Genomic DNA, 17917 nt, shown 5'->3' with positions numbered 1-17917 from the left:
CTCAACGATATTTCTAAGTATTTTCTCACTGTTCTGATGGTTTCTGCCTCCAGCAACCTTTCAGACAGTGACTTCCAGATCCCCACCATCCTCGGGGTGAAAAATTCACCACCTCTCATTCTTCTACCATTTACATTAAATCTATGCCCCCTGGTTATTAACATCCCTGCTAAGGGAAATAGGTCCTTCCTATCTACTCTGTCTAGGCCCCTCATAATTAATACACCTCAATTAAATCTCCCCTCAGCCTTCTCGGTTCTACAGAAAACAACCCTAGCCAATCCAATCTTTCCTCACAGTTAAAATTCTCCATTCCTGGCAACATGCTCATAAATCTCCTCTGCACCCTATCTACTGCAATCACATCCTTCCTGTAATACAGTGACCAGAACTGTACACTGTTCTCTAGCTGCTGTCGAACGAATGTTTTATACAGTTTTCTAGCATAACCTCCCTACTCAGCTAATAAGAGTAAGTATCCCTTATGCCTTCGTGACCACCTTATCCACCTGTCCATCCACCTTCATGTATCTGAAGACAAACACTCCAGGGTCCCCCTGTTCCTATACACTTCTCAGAATTGCACCATTTATTCTGTATTCCCTGGTGTTGTTTGCCCTCCCCAAATGCTTAATTCACACTTCTCTCGACTGAATTCCATTCACCACTTTTCTGCCCACCTGACCACTTCATTGATATCTTCCTGTGGTCTACAGTTTTCTTTCTCACTATCAATCACAAGGCCAATTATTGTATCATCTGCAAAATTCTTAATCATTGGTATGTTGGCCTTCATAGCGAGAGGATTCAAGTACAGGAGCAAGGATGTCTTACTGCAATTATATAAGGCCTTGGTGAGACCATATCTGGAGTATTGTGTGCTGTTTTGGTCTCCTTATCTGAGGAAGGATGTTCTTGCTATGGAGGGAGTGCAGCGAAGGTTCACCAGACTGATTCCTGGGATGGCAGGACTGATGTATGAAGAGAGATTGGGTCGATTAGGCTTGTATTCACTAGAGTTTAGAAGAATGAGAGGGGATCTCATAGAAACCTACAAAATTCTATCAGGACTGGACAGACTAGATGCAGGAAGGATGTTCCCGATGGTGGGGGATTCCTGGACCAGGGGTCACAGTCTAAGGATAAGGGGTAAGCCATTTAGGACTGAGATGAGGAGAGATTTCTTCACCCAGAGAGTGGTGAACCTGTGGAATTCTCTAACACAGAAAGCAATTGAGACCAAATCATTAAATATATTCAGGAAAGAGTTAGATATAGTTCTTAGGGCTAAAGTGATACGGGGAGAAAGTGGGAGCTGGGTACTGAGTTTTGATGAAAGCCATGATCATATTGAATGGCGGAGCAGGCTCGAAGGGCCGAATGGCCTACTCCTGCTCCTATTTTTCTATGTTTCTATTCTATGTTTATTTAAATCTAAATCATCAATATATACCTCAAACAGTAAGGGGCCCAGTCCTGAGTCCTGTGGAACCTCACTGGAAACAACCTATCAGTCATAAAAAGACACCCATCGACCCTTTGCTTCCTGCCACTGAGTCAATTTTGTATCCAACTTTGCTCTGGATCCCAATGGGCTTTTGCTTTCATGACCAGTCTGCCATGTGGGACCTTATCAAAAGCCTTGCGTAAATTCATGTCGAGTATATCAAATGCACTACCTTCATCAACACATCTTGTTACCTCCTCAAAGAATTCAACCGAGTTAGTCAGACACAACCTTCCTTTAACTAATGGTCCTTGATTAAACTGTTCTCGATGATGGTTCATACCATCTCTCTGAATTATTTACAATAATTTTCCCACTACCGAGGTTAAGCTGACTGGCTGTAATTACTCAGTCTATCCCTTCATCCCTTTTTATATAATGGTAAAACTTTAGTGGTCCCCCACTTCACCGGCACCATGCCTGCAGCCAGAGAAAATTAGAAAATGATGGTCAGAGCCTCTGCTATTTCACCCCTTTCACCTGAAAACTACACGTGATCTTTCCTCTGAATTTATTCAACAGCCTCTCACCATGTAAGGTGAACTGTTAACAGGGAAACCGAGAGTAAAACAATGGGAGGCTATTAAAGAAGTATTGAGTACAATAGGTATCAAATACAGAACCCTAAAGAGAATGAAGAGGGGACAGAATCCCAGATCTTAAAACAGTGATGTTGAAGGAATTGTGATCTATGTTCAAATAGAACCATTGAAAAATTATAGCATAGAAGGAGGCCATTCAGCTCATCATGTTTGTGCTGGCTGAAAAAACTAGCTGCTCAATCTGATCTAAAACTTGACTGGAGGAGAATAAAACAGAACTTTGCCCAGGGATGAAAGAGGAATAATGGGGAAAAGAAGATGTTTGTACTAAAAAAGGAATAGAATCTTCCCCACTCTCGAGTTTGAGTGGCTGGTTTTGGTGTTTATGGAGTGCATAACATGGTCGTACTTTACCTTTACAGACATCGGACATTTATCTGGAGGCTGGAGACTTCTGACTGCTGTTTTTATTCACACCCACATATCTAACAAATTCCTGTGGGTGAAAATGTCTATTTACTATTTTAGAGCTGCTTCAATTTGTTGCCAGTCCCTCTCAGGAGACCCGATCAGAGGGGAGCAGCCACAAGGGTTACTGACAGTTTCCTCATGTCCCCTTTCAAATGGTTCCCACCTGGAGAAACATTAACTGGGAGGCAGGGTTAGTCCCCTCCCCCTCATTTCCATGTTATTACAATGTCTCTCCATGTTGTAGACACAGATGCTCCACCCACTTCCCGAGGACAAGCTTCGAGAATCCCGGTGCTGGAGAGACTGCAGTCTGAGGCTCCACCCGAGCAGACAGGAGCGGTGGGATGGATCAGTGAGCAGACAGGAGCGGCGGGATGGATCAGTGAGCAGGCAGGAGCGGTGGGATGGAGCAGCAAGCAGACAGGATCGGCAGGTTGGAGCAGCGAGCAGACAGGAGCAGCGGGATGGAACAGCAAGCAGACAGGAGCGGTGGGATGGAGCAGCGAGCAGTCAGGAGTGGCAGGCTGGAGCAGGGAGCAGTCAGGAGTGGCAGGCTGGAGCAGGGAGCAGTCAGGAGCGGCGGGATGGAGCAGCGAGCAGACAGGAGCGGCGGGATGGAGCAGGGAGCAGTCAGGAGCGGTGGAATGGATTAGCGAGCAGACAGGAGCGGCAGGATGGAACAGTGAGCAGTCAGGAGCGGTGGGATGGAGCAGGGAGCAGTCAGGAGCGGTGGGATGGAGCAGCGAGCAGACAGGAGCAGCAGGATGGAGCAGGGAGCAGTCAGGAGCGGCGGGATGGAGCAGGGAGCAGACAGGAGCGGCGGGATGGAGCAGGGAGCAGTCAGGAGCGGTGGGATGGAGCAGGGAGCAGTCAGGAGCGGCGGGATGGAGCAGCGAGCACAGGAGCGTTGGGATGGAGCAGCGAGCACAGGAGCGATGGGATGGAGCAGGGAGCAGTCAGGAGCAGTGGGATGGAGCAGCGAGCACAGGAGCGGTGGGATGGAGCAGGGAGCTGTCAGGAGCGGTGGGATGGAGCAGCGAGCACAGGAGCGTTAGGATGGAGCAGCGAGCACAGGAGCGATGGGATGGAGCAGGGAGCAGTCAGGAGCAGTGGGATGGAGCAGCGAGCACAGGAGCGGTGGGATGGAGCAACGAGCACAGGAGCGGTGGGATGGAGCAGGGAGCAGTCAGGAGCAGTGGGATGGAGCAACGAGCACAGGAGCGGCGGGTTGGATCAGCGAGCAGACAGGAGCGGCGGGATGGAGCAGCGAGCAGACAGGAGCGGCGGGATGGAGCAGGGAGCAGTCAGAAGCGGCGGGATGGATCAGCGAGCAGACAGGAGAGGCGGGATGGAGCAGCGAGCAGACAGGAGCGGCGGGATGGAGCAGCGAGCACAGGAGCGGCGGGATGGAGCAGCGAGCACACGTCTACAGCCGGAAGCAGCGACTGAGGCGACGAGTGCGGGAGGGAGTGGGTTAAGGTTGGGGGAATCAGGCGGGAATCGCGGCCATTGACGGGTCGGGCAACCCTCGGACGTCATCTCGTTAACGTCATTACGTGGTGACGCTGCAGAAACTCCCCCTTTATGATCATATTCTGATGTTACACCTGCAGAAACAAGCCTTATGTGACCTTACATTGTTTATAAACCGAATAAATAATGTTCAGCTAGAAATAGATTTTATATCTTGAAATGCTCTGCCTGGATGATTTTCTGATGCTAATTCAGCCCATGAGCTGATTTTGAACTGATTTTACATTTCAAATTTACTTCGTGTAGGAACAAAAAGGTGAAAAGTGATTTGAGAATTTGAGAAAAGACCTCTTCATCTCCGTCAAATTTAATTTTATAGTGAACTGAATGGTGTGCTCCAATTCCCATTCCTTATATTTATATGTGTTTATTTTCCCTTGTGTGCCTGTTCCTGGTCCCTGCTCTCACTGATCAGTAATTTAGCAGGCTGTTCTCATACATGACTGTTAATATCATTACTGCTCTGACATTGTCCTATTGTAACACTCACGTTGCTGGGGGATTTCTTCACTTTATTATTAATAACCTGTGGTAATTGTTCCTCACTGGGCACCTTTTCTGGGCTGCATAGTTTGGACTTTCCCCTGTCGGTTCTCAGCCACATTCCTCCCGCATTCCCCCCAACCACCTCACCCTCCGTCAGTCGAAGGTCGGCACCATTATAGTTATTTAAGTTTTACATTTTGTGTTTGATCCTCTCAGATCCGGCGTCTAGTGGGTGAAAATCACTGCAAATACTGAAAGGCAACAGGCAACCGCGAGCATCTGGAGTAGGAGTGGATTCTCAGGAGGACAAACTGAAGAGGTTGGTGCTGTGAGGAATGATCATTTCCATCTTGGACTGGAGAACGGGATGAATTGCAGTTATAGTGAACGGTTGGGTTGATTCTTTGGTTCTGAAGCTAAAATCTAATCCGAATTCTCTTTCTTAGCGCTGCACCCATCCTAGGCCCTAAGCCCTCAAGGTTAGAAGTTGACGGTAAAAGTTGGGGAGTATATTGATCTCATACTATTCAGTTTAATTACTGGTGAAAGGTGAGATGCTCTGGGAGAAAACCAGCTCGTTTATTGTCATGTTTTCCTTTTGTTTCATAGTTAACATTTTGTCATCACAATGTCTTGTTCGGCATCTGTTTCAAACTATAGACACCAAATAGCTTAAATGTTGCAGTTCTCAAGTATTATATTGAAGAGAGTTTTTCCAATGAAGAAAACAAAACGCTTTTGACACAGATGTGCAGAGAAATGCAGCACAGAAAAACACAAAAAAGAATTCAGATTGACAATCCAGCCGATCTGTTTTGTCTCATTCCTTTGAAGTTAATTTCACCATAATCGTTATGAGAAGGAAATGGGTTTGGAGTGGGGGGATGTGGGAGAGTAATTGTTAAATTAATCTCTGCACAAAATATGGAGGAAACATTCCTGACTGAAACCTAACACACCTGGTGCAATGACGTGCGTTCAGGTTCAACACCGGTTTTACAATCCGTCTGATTACACATTCCAGGTATTTCAAGATAAATATAGAGTTCAGAACTTATAACAAGACATGAAATATAGGAGCACAATGTAACACTTTAAAACTGGGGTTATATTATTTCTAGATTTTATGCTCCATTAATCTTTGAAATCTTTAACTCTGCTTCTCTTCAAGATTACATTTGGTCTCGACTCCTTCTGTGTTGCCCAGGGAGCGTGAATTAGACTATATTCTCTATCTTCGATATTGATCTCCGTTCCATTTACACAAAGTGGGACAAGGTAAAAGACAGAGTGGTGATCTGATGAGAGGAGCTCAAAGTTATGGAGAGCTTGGATCAGAAAAATCATGACAAAAACTATTTTCACTTCTTGGCAGGAACGCATCAGTTTAACTTCATCACAAAAGAACCTGATTTTAGATTTAGAGTTTAGATTTTTATTGTCTATCCTGTGAGTTCCCAGGATTTTCCTTATCTTTGTAACGTAACAGAGTGACACGACATTTATATTGTTTTATGTATAATTGTCACAGTGACTGAGTTTTAATAAACCAAATAAACAGTGGTTGTAACTTAGATAGCTACAGTTGTTTCATGTTTTGGAAAATAATAAGATTGCATGTCTCATGGTAAAAGTGCTGTAAATATTTTATTACTGCAATAAAACTGTCAATATTTTCTCATCAAACAAGGGAGTTAAAATGTTCCAGATAATATTTTAAATGTTCCAGAATATATTTCCTGTTCCTACGCTGGGGCTGTTGGATTGCCTGGTGAGTAGAGGACGATTGGAGCTAGAGAAACACACCGCTAATGAACTCATCTGAATTTATGCCCATTTAACTGCCTGAAAAATAGCATTTGGCAGAATCCCTTTTGGATATTTACCATCTCCTGCCCAGCTTCTTGTATTCACGATGTTAGATGATTCAACAGCCCAAGGCACACCACTGGGGAAATCTGTCACTGTCCTTTCTGTATGTCAACAAGAGCAATTTGTTGTGATCTGAAAATGATATTAATGATATTAATTGACCCGAAGCTGCGTGAAATTAAATAATTCATCACTAAAATTCAAAAAGCAGCCAAGCAGATATGTAGCTGAGCAAATCACACAAACAATCAGATTCTTGAACTGAGTGAACTGGTTCATCCATCAAGCAAACTGGTTGCAGCAAACTGAACAATCAGACCAATAGTGTGTTAAAAAAGGGAGAACCGTATTTCTTTGAGTGAAACTGAATTGAACCTATTGTATACAATGACAACATTAAAGCAGCCGATACAAAGGTAAATTCTTCAAAAATGCCGCGCAAATTTACTTCTACATTTAATTCTTTCCAAACCTGGATTGGTTTTATGTAAATATTTGACCAGTTAGAAATTGGTGTAAACAGAATAAGTTAGTTCATTACCTTTACTTTCTGGACATTAAATACCCATTGAGATGATGTCAGACTTTGTAAAGAGCTTTAAATGGTAAACATAAACATTTACCCTCACATTTCTCTTTGAGTCTCTCCAAATCTGTTGACAGCTCTGCTGGCCACAGTTCCGCCAGGGCAAATAGAGAACTTGATTTTCAGTAGTATATTAAACAGCAGGAACAATATGTCTCTGTAGAGTGGTTGGACAGATCCAATCTAAACGGCAGATAATTGTGTATGATATGAGACCAATCCGGGGTGGGTGGGTGGGGAGATAAATTTAACGCATTCCGATTAATTTAATTTATTTACCTTGATCATCTGGGTAAAGGGATATTTAATAATATTCTTTAACTCATCTCTGAACTTGGTCTGTACCACTGCATAAATAACCGTGTTGGTGCAGGAACTCAAACGCTGGAGCATGAGTCCGGTATGTTCCATGATGGTGAAAGGGTCATTGTAATCACTTTGGTAAAATTGATTTTCCGTAAATTGTACAGAAAAATCACAGATGGAGATTGGAATCCATAACAAGATAAAATTGCCAGAAATAGCGAGCAGTAATATGATGGACTTTCTGCGGCTCTCTATCTCTGGATCTTTGCTCTTTTCCCGGAATCCCCTCCTGACTCGATTGGTCACTACAATGTGTCTGATGGTCAGAGCATTGAAGAACAAAATTAAGAAAAATGCAGCAAATGGGGTTAAAATAGTGTTAAGCCACAAGTAAGCCATCCAATAGGGCAAAATATAGAATGCAGATTTTACAATCCAGAACCATGGTATGTTATCAATCATTATTCCAGGTTCATTTACAAAGTAAAATGGAATATTTTTTAAAACAGAAAGTGCACACACCGCTGCTATAACGACAAGTGCAGTTTTTTCTGTGCAGTATTTGTTTCTCAGTTTCTGGTAACAGATGGATACAAAGCGATCAAAGCTGAAAGCGACTGTTAACCAGACAGAACAATCAATGGAAATAAAACTGAAGATCAATGTAAGACTACAGATGGAGGTGTAATCCAGAAATGAATTTGTGAAATACATCTCCTTAATCTCATACAGAATTACTTCAAATATTAGGACCAGTAGATCTGCTGTTGTCATGGCCACCATATAACGACTGATACATTTGGAGAGACCGCATTTTCCACGGGAGAGAATCACAATTGTTAATAAATTAGCTGCAATAAAGATAGGAAAAGAGAAATTAATAGGTTGATAAAATATATTAATTGTGGTGCATCTTTTTTCTGTCAGTCAACTCATTCCCTTTTTATTTATCACTCAGCTTCTATCTTCCACCTTTTTTCTGTCTCTGATATATAATTTCCTCTTTTAGTTTAGCTGATGTATTTGGAGAGTTCGCCTATTGGAGAGATTCAATTGGAATTATGTTGTTAACATCCTGTTTTATGAATTCTGCTAATAGCAGAACTCCAGATGGGAATTTACACAGGTCTCGGGGCACATTTGCAATAGAAGCAGGAAGTGTTTTTCTCAAATTGAAAGAAATGGGAACAATTAAAGACAGTGCCGTAATGGGAGAGAACATTTCCGAAGTTATCTATAAAGTTTCAGATGTTTTTTTTTACAATGCTGAAGAATTAAGGCACTAGGAGGAGACAGGAGGCTTTGAAAGGAAAAGGTAATCCACGAGGCAGCCATGAGTTGGCCACCAAGTAATGCAGAAGACAAGCACCTGCTCAATAGTTTAATGGCAGCTGAAGTGATGAAGCAAGTGGCGGCTGGAATTGAGGTGACCCTCTGTGACCTTTGTGTCCATTGATGAAAAATACCCAATCAGTCACATGACAGTGAAAATGCATCATGTCTGTGATGATGTGGGGCTATGTTCTCCGTCACAGCTTACCATTGTTCTTCAATGTCCGAGCCTGAGCGAGAATGCACACTATCTTCAGATGCTTTAGCAGCTCAGCATCTGCACCTCTGAGAGCCAAGACAATAAGAAGCCAATTCGCAAAGACATTTGTCAGGCAGTTGGGTCAGGGTCTACCAAAACGTTTGGTGGAATTTGACTGGTGAGGCCAGTTAGGGAAAAGCAACAGTCAGTCATCTTGACATGTCTTATTTTATGCAGCGTCACAATGTGACTGAAACCTTAAGAGAAGCATCTAAAACTATGAGTAGGTGTCCGTATATGTTGGCAATACCATTGGGTCAGTTGTCCCAGTTTCATTTGAGAAAAAAAACCGAACTTCCATCAGCACTAATCATTTGTAAAAGTGAGATATTTTCACTTCCGTATGTGAATACAACACACCAGATACCAGTGGGTGGGGCAGAGAGCATCGCTCCTTCAGTCTGGTCTATCTGGCATCCCTGTGTAAATATACCTCCTCCCCCAAACACATCAGATGGAAAATTCCCAAGGAGAAGCCCGTTTGTTCCAGTAGTAATGCTGGGGAAAATATGATAGTTTACATCATTTGGTGTAACAGTTAGAGAAGATCGGCTCATTGTAGAACAATTAAAGATTAAATAAAACAAGGTTACAAAATGGTCAAAACACAAGCTATCATGATATTACAGCTTCTTTTCTAGGACTATCCACACAGCTGCCTTTCCTGAACAACTACCTGATTTCCATTTGAGAGGTGTTCTTTATGTCAGGTGCTCTGCACAGCAGAATGGCAGGAAATGATACGCAGGTAAAACACACAATATTAAGAAAAATGATTTCATTTGAAGTTGTTGCTTCCACTATGTATTCAGAAAATGTTAGAGATATTAGATGTGTACTTAATATAAGGGCAGGAGCAGGAGTAGGCCATTCGGCCCTTCGAGTCTGCTGCACCATTCAACGCAGTTATGGCCAATCTCCTACCTGAACTGTATTGTCCCGCACTATCCTACATCCCTTGATTCCCTGAATATCCAACAAAACCTGCGGATTTCTGTCTTGAATATTCTCACCAATGGGGGATCCACAGCTCTCTGGAGTAGAGAATTCCAAAGATTCACAATTCTTTCAGTGAAGAAATTTCTCCTCATCACAGTCCGAAATGACCGACCCTTCATTCTGAGACTGCAGCTCCAATTCTTGACACTTGCTCTGCCCCAAAAACACCCAGCATCTCCTCTGCAAATCCCCTTAAGGCGTACTTTTAATAACTCCCGAAATAAATAAGGTTCTTAAAGATTGAAGGTCAAGTTTCACGGAATTACGCATCCCGTACCTAAGCATACACTTAAAAGCAGTATTGATGAGAAAACCTTGCGGGTTAAGTCGGGAACTCAAACACAATGCCGTTTCAAGGAGTCATCGGGAATACAGCACCGAAACAGGTCCTTCGGCCCAATGGTGGATATCGGTTGATCCGACTTTCGGAAAGCCTCAGCAGTGGCGGCACAGTGGCGCAGTGGTTAGCACCGCAGCCTCACAGCTCCAGCAACCCGGGTTCAATTCTGGGTACTGCCTGTGTGGAGTTTGCAAGTTCTCCCTGTGTCTGCGTGGGTTTCCTCCGGGTGCTCCGGTTTCCTTCCACATGCCAAAGACTTGCAGGTTGATAGGTAAATTGGCCATTAGCAATTGCCCCTAGTATAGGTGGCAGGGAAATATAGGAACAGGAGGGGATGTGGTAGGAATATGGAATTAGTGTAGGATTGGTATAAATGGGTGGTTGATGGTCGGCACAGACTTGGTGGGCCGAAGGGCCTGTTTCAGTGCTGCATCTCTAAACTAAAACTAAAATGCATAACATAACTTCATATACAGACAATTTTAATACCTTGTTGCTTATCAATAACAAGTTTTTTCATACAATTCAGCTGCATTGTTGTATTATAGATAGTTTCAATCTTGTTACATCGGATTACTATTCACCAAGAGAATCTCTAATTATAAATGTGTCTTTGCTGCAGTTAAAGACCTGCTACCCGACCCAAACCTGACGGGACCAGAGGTCGCTCTTCCGGGTTTGGCTTTCGCGCTCGGGTCGGGCCTGGTCCGGGTCGGACACACACAGTACTACCTTTTGCTCTGCTGGGAGGAAAAGGGAAGTTGAGTAAATAAGCTCAAAATTTGAAAAGCCTGAGCTGGGAGTCTGGGAGGTCAAGGAGGGAAACGTGCATCCGGACTCCACAGACTCTGAGTCTGCGCAGTGTGTGAGTGAGTCAGTGTCTCTATGATGTCATCACACTCATGCTGCAGCTTCCTTCTATTCCATCCATCCAAAAGTAGGAAGTACAGTGAGTGCACTATGGATGTAAAATGAATGCTGTCAACTGGAGAAAGTGAACATTCCGGTGGTCGGGTCAGGCTCGGGTCAGGTCGGGCTCGGGAGAAAATAGAAGGACTCGGGCCGGGTCAGGCTTGGGTCCGATGTGGTTCTGTCGGGATCGGGCCGGGATTTTTCCCAGACCCAAGCAGGCCTTTAGCTGCAGTACCACTACATACCAATCTTCCACTTCTAAAGAGGATGGGGTATTCACATATATTTCACTCTGCAGAACTTGTTATCAACTAATTCAATTTCTCTGAAATATATGCATCACTTTGCACTGGATTGTCTTTTCATTATATTTACATAAATTACAAAACCTCATTAGAACGTTAACCCAAACATGAAACAAAACTGAATTCCAGAGTTAAGTTGACAGTGACTGCCCTTGACACCATGGTAGCATTTGACCAAGTGTGGCATCAAGGTCCCTGAGCAAAACTGAAATCAATGGGAACCCAGAAGAATTCTCTGCATTGGTTGGAGTCATACTGAGCACAAAGCAAGGTAGTTGTGGTTGTTGGAGGACAATCACCACAGTCCCATGACATCCCTGCAGGAGTTTCTGAGGTAGTGTCACAGGCCAGCCCTCTTCAACATAAAATTTGAAGTGGTAATGTACGCTGATGATTGTACAGTGTTCAGTATCTTTTGGCAACTCCTCGGAAACTGAAGCAGTCTGTGCCCACATGCAGCAGGACCTGGACGACATTCAGGCTTGCTTGATAGGTGGCAAGTAACATTCGTGACACACAAGTGCACAGCAATGAACATCAACAAGACAGCACCTTGTTGTTCAATGGCATTATGAATCCTGCACCATCAATATCCTGGGGCTTGCCATTGACCAGAATTTTGCCTGGACCAGCCATATAAATACTGTGGCTACTACAGCAGGTCAGAGACTGGGAATTCTGTGATGACTAACTTACTTCCTGACTCTCCAATTCCTGTCCACCATCTACAAGGCACAAATCAGGAGTGTGATGGAATACCCCCGAGTTGCCTGGATAAGTGCAGCTCCAACAAGACTTAAAAAGCTTGAAATTACCCACGATGAAGCAGCCCATTTGATTGGTACCCCGTCCATTACCTTACATTCGCTCCATCACCAGCACTCAGAGGTAGAAGTGTTTACCTCCTACAAGAGACACTGCAGCAACTCGCCAACGCTCCTTCGATAGCACCTTCCCAACTCACAATCTCTACCACCTAAAAGAACAAGGGCAGCAGACAGATGGGAAAACCAAAACCTGCAAGTTCTGCTCAATGTCACACATCAACTTGTCTTGGAACAATATCGCCATTCCTTCATTGTTGCTGGGTCAGAATCCTGGAATTCCCTGCCTAACAGCATTGCTGCTGTACTTACACCACATCGAGTCAGAGTCGTACAGCATAGAAACTGGCCCTTCGGCCCACCGTGTCCATGCTGACCATAATGCCTATCTATACTAATTCCACCTGCTTGCATTAATTCCATATCCCTCTATGCCTTGCTCATTCAAGTACCTGTCCAAATGCCTCTTAAATGTTGCTACTGTTCCTGCCTCCACCACCTCCTCTGGCAGCTCATTCCAGATACCCACTATTCTTTGTGTGAAAAATTTACCCCATTGATCCCCTTTAAACCTCCTCCCTCACCTTAATTCTATGCCCTCTAGTTTTAGTCACCCCGACCATGGGAAACAGACTCTGGCTATCTACCTTATCTATGCCTCTCATAATTTTACATACCTCTATCATGTTCCCTCTCAGCCTTCTTCACTCCAGTGAAAACAGACCCAGCCTTTCCAATCTCTCTTTACAACTCAAGCCCTCCATACCAGGCAACATCCTTGTGAATCTTTTCTGCACCCTCTCTAGCTTAATCACATCTTTCCTGTCGTGCGGTGACCAGAACTGCACACAGTACTCCAAATGCGGCCGAACCAATGTTATGTACAACTGTAACATGACGTCCCAACTCTTGTACTCAGTGCCTCAGCCGATGAAGGCAAGCATGCCATACACCTTCTTCACCACCCTGTCTACCTGTGTTGCCACTTTCAGGGAACTATGTATTTGCACCCCAAGGTTTCTCTGCTCAAGAACACTCCCCAGGGCCCTGTCATTCACTATATATGTCCTGCCCTGGTTTAACTTCCCAAAATGCATCACTTCACACTTGTCTGCGTTAAATTCTGTTTGCAACTCTCTTGCCCACTTTCCCAGTTGATCTATAACCTGTTGTAACCTTAGACAACCTTCTTCACTGTCACCAATTTTGGTGTCATCCGCAAACTTGCTAATCATGCCCCTTACATTCAATTCCAAGTCATTAATACATATGACAAACAACAGAGGGCCCAGCACTGATCCCTGTGGCACACCACTGGTCACTGGCCTCCAATCTGAAAAACAACCCAACACTACCACCCTCTGCCACCTATCACCAAGCCAATTTTGTATCCAAATTGCTAGCTCACCCTGGATCCCATGTGTTTGAACCTTCTGGACCAGCCTACCATGTGGGACCTTGTCAAAGGCCTTGCTCTTGGTCACCTCCTCAAAAAACTCAATCAAATTCGTGAGACATGATTCCCCATGCACAAAGCCATCCCTAATCAGACCATGTCTATCGAGATGCATATAAATCCTGTCTCTCAGAATCCCTTCCAATAACTTTCCCACCACTGATGTAAGGCTCACCGGCCTGTAGTTCCCTGGCTTATCCCTGCTGCCCATCGGAAATAAAGGCATAACATGACCTTTCCTCCAGTCTTCCGGTACCTCACCCGTGGCTAACGATGATACAAAGATCTCTGCCAGGGCCCCAGCAATCTCCTCCTTTGCTTCCCAAAGCATCCTAGGATACTCCTGATCAGGCCCTGGGGATTTAGCCACCTTAATGCGCTTCAAAATCTCCAATACCTCCTCCTTTGTAATGTTGATATGCTCCAGGATATCAGTGTTCCCTCCCTTGAACTCACTAGCTTCCATGACCTTCTCCAAGGTAAATACGGACGAGAAATATTCATTTATGACCTTGCCCATTTCCCGTGGCTCCACACATAGATTGCCACACTGATCCTTAAGGGGATCTACTCTCTCCCTAGCTACCCTTTTACTCTTAATATACTTATACTCCTTATCGTATCTGCCAGGGAAATCTCATGGCCCCTTTTCGCCTGCCTAATTTCCTTCTTAAGTGTAGTCCTACATCCTCTATACTCCTCGACGGACTCGCTCGATCCCAGCTGCCTATACCTGACATATGCCTCCTTCTTTGTCCTGACCAGACCTCAATATCCCTCGTCAACCAAGGTTCCTTAAACTTGACAGCCTTGCCCTTCCATCCAACAGGAACATGTTGGCCCTGAACTCTTCCTATCTTACTTTTAAATGCCTCCCACTTGCCAGACGTCCCTTTACCTGTAAACAGCCTCCCATTCAACTTTTGAGAATTCCTGTCTGATGCCTTCCCCCAATTTAGGACTTCAACCTGAGGGCCAGTCCTATCCTTTTCCATAACTATCTTGAAGCTAATAGAGTTATGGTCACTGGTCCCAAAGTGCTCCCCCACAGACACATCAACCACCTGCCCATCCTCATTTCCTAAGAGGAGGTCGAATGTAGCCCCTTCTCTAGTAGGGCCATCCACATACTGCTTCAGAAAACTATCCTGGACACACTTAACAAATTCTTCCCCATCTGATCCCTTCGCACTAAGGCAGTCCCAGTCAATATTAGGGAAGTTAAAATCATCTACTATTACCACCCTATAATTCCTACACCTATCTGTGATTTCCTACATATATGCTCCTCCAATTCCCTCTAACTATTGGGGGGCCTATAGTATAATCCCATCAAAGTGATCACCCCTTTCTTATTTCTAAGTTCCACCCATATGGCCTCGCTATACATTCCCCCAGGATATCCTCTCTAAGTACTGCTGTGATGTCCTCCCTAATCAATAGTGCAACTCCCCCTCCTCTCTTACCTCCACCTCTGTCACGTCAGAAGGATCGGTACCCCAGAATATTGAGCTGCCAGTCCTGCACATCCCTTAACCACGTTTCCGTAATAGCTATAATATCACAATCCCATGTACTGATCCATGCTCTGAGTTTATCTGCCTTACCTGTAAGGCTTCTTGCATTAAATTAAATGCAGTTTAGCCTATCAGACCTTCCACGCTCCCTGTCCTGCCCCTGCACGGCCTGCCTACTGGACTTGCTTGCTTTGGCTGCAAAAGTTCAAAAAGGTGGTTCCCCACCACCTTCTGAAAGGCAATTAGGGATGGACATTAATTACTAGTGACACTCACGTCCCAGGAACCAAAATAAAATACTAAACTAACCCTAACTTTAAAGTTAGTTGCAATTCAACGCATCAATGGTCACTGATCTAAATTAACTGACACGTAACAGGCAAATGTTACAGGTTACTACTATTAATGGAATATGAAATTAAATCAACAAACTTATACAATTAACTGATATGAAGGTAGTCTGATTAAAGCTTTCCTTACACAGTCATCAGGCATTTTATTGTACAACAGATTTGGCACATTTTCTGTCCGGCTTTGTGTAAATATTGTATGCATAGAACCTACAGCAATATTGGGCGAGGAGAATATGGGCTTCCATCTCTCTCTCCTTCCTTAGATCCTTCTCTCTCTATGTCTATATGTTTCTATTTCTAAATATATCCCTGAATCTAGTTACCTGTTTCTTTATTTAAATAACTAAATCTGCATCTCTGTTTCTATCTGTTTCTCTCTCTCTCTCTCTCTCTCTCTCAATCTGTCTACCTCTAACCCTGTGCCTGAGTGCTTCGCTATCAATATCCCCAAATATGTCTGTCTTTCTCGCTAATGTTATGACCGCTCAGGACAAAGCCCCCAATCTGAAGATATGATTCTGATTGTGGTGGGAGAAACACACTGTCTATTCAGTCCCGTCACTCCACAGGTCACATCATACATTTTTAAGCATTCCAAATCCCATTGACAAAAATTCATTATGACTTTCGGGTATTTTATTCTGAACCTCTATACTTCTTTTAATTTAATATCTGGTTTTAAAACTGTTGTTAAAGCTGTAGCCTGGTCTGCTATGCTCTCAGTCAGAGTCATTACCTCTGCACTAGCTTTGCACATCCCAACACGTCCAATGGGTTTACCTCGCAATTTCCAGCATTCTGAACGAAGATGATCTGTTTTGTAGCAATGATAACACTGTGGCTTGCAAACTTCATTTCTACCCTCAGCACCTTCCTTTCTGACTGGAGGAGGTTATCCTGGGGCAATCCCAGCTGTTCCTTTATGTCTTCCTTTCAGTCTTCCACTTTCCATCCTCGTGTTTATGGAGGTGATGGACAAAAGAGGTTGGCTTATTCACAATCTCAAAATCATCAATTTCCACTGCTTGCCTAGCTTTCAAAACTTTCAGTTTATTTACATGAGATCTCACTACTGAAGGAATTGAATTTTAAACTCTTCTCAGAGAACCAACTCCTGAAGGTTTCAAATGTGGTTTCCATCTTTAATGCCCGCGTCCAACGATCAAAATTAATTTGCTTCACCCACTCATGTGTCTTCCTAGCCAATTTCCGTAAGCTCCGAAACTTCTGACAGTAAGTTTCAGGGACTAGTTCATATGCAGCGTGAAAAGCCTTTTTTACCATCTCATAATCTGCAGAAGCCTCTTCAGGAAGCATTGCATAAACATCACGAGCTCTGACTACCAACCTGCTTTGCATAAGCAGTGTCCAACTTGCTTCAGTCATTTCATCTGTTTGGGTATTTTTTCAGAACTTAGGGAGGGATTGAATAAATTTAAAGAACTCTTCGCTGGGACCTGAGCTAATTTCAGATTCTTCTTGACCTGAATTCTCCCTGGATATAAGACAACCCTTTTGTCTTAGTTCATCTCTTCTGGCCTAAATTCCATCTCTTCTCTTTCACATTCTCTCTGAAATGCTTTCTCTTTCTCCCTTTCCTCTTTTTCCAAATCAAGCCTTTTCATTTCTTTTTCAGCCTCAAGTTTTTTCCATTTCGAACTGAATCCTAGCCAATACCACTGCATCACCCTCTGACCCACTACTTTCTTGTTCCTTGAATTCTTCTTTTACTTCTTCTTCCTCTAATTCCAGATGTTGGGCTATTATGTCAATTATCTCTGCTTTTTTGACACCTAATTTAAATTCTAACCCCAATCTTGCCGCCAGTTCTTTTAATTTGTTCTTAGGTAAAGTTATCAAGTCACTGAGGGAAACACTCTGCTTTCCAAAAAACTCTGCTGCAACTGCTAATGCCATTACTATGATATAGACTGTACCTTATTGTACAAGAGACCTGGTTCATTTTATTTCTTCGTAATTGGTGTTAGATTTAGAGCCCAACAATCGAGGTTCCAATTGATATGATCACAGACACAAGAGAAATTAATATGATTCCAAACACGAGCCTTCCAAATTAGTCTGTTTCTGATCCCAGACGTGAGCCACCTAATTAAAATATGATTTGACTGTGGACGAGCCCCCAAGTAAATATCAAAGTGATTCCTGACAACGCAGCCGGCCACTGACGACATCAGTCTGTGCCAAGGTGCGCACATGTGCAGAGGGTCTCCTGCTCTCTGCGCATGTGCTGCGTACCGGCTTGCCAGGACTGTTTAGCGCATGCGCCAATCACGTCATCGCGTGACGAGTACATCTT

At 43.8% G+C, this 17917-nt stretch overlaps 1 long non-coding RNA gene across 2 annotated transcripts; it reads left to right on the top strand.

The window, feature by feature from the left end:
• Window positions 1-2800: 2800 nt before the first annotated feature.
• Window positions 2801-6264, top strand: LOC137345648 (uncharacterized). Of its 2 annotated transcripts, none has more exons than XR_010968591.1 (4): window positions 2801-2872; window positions 4756-4858; window positions 4986-5088; window positions 5711-6264. It is a non-coding gene; the product is annotated as an uncharacterized lncRNA (long non-coding RNA). The 2 variants fall into 2 exon arrangements; XR_010968590.1 differs by lacking the exon at window positions 2801-2872 and adding an exon at window positions 4077-4309.
• The last annotated feature ends 11653 nt before the right edge of the window (window positions 6265-17917 follow it).

Source organism: Heterodontus francisci, chromosome 29 (genome assembly GCF_036365525.1).
Source record: "Heterodontus francisci isolate sHetFra1 chromosome 29, sHetFra1.hap1, whole genome shotgun sequence".
NCBI classification, from domain to species: Eukaryota; Metazoa; Chordata; class Chondrichthyes; order Heterodontiformes; family Heterodontidae; genus Heterodontus; species Heterodontus francisci.
Note: the sequence above shows the minus strand (reverse complement) of the source record. Positions and strands in the feature narration are given on the sequence as shown.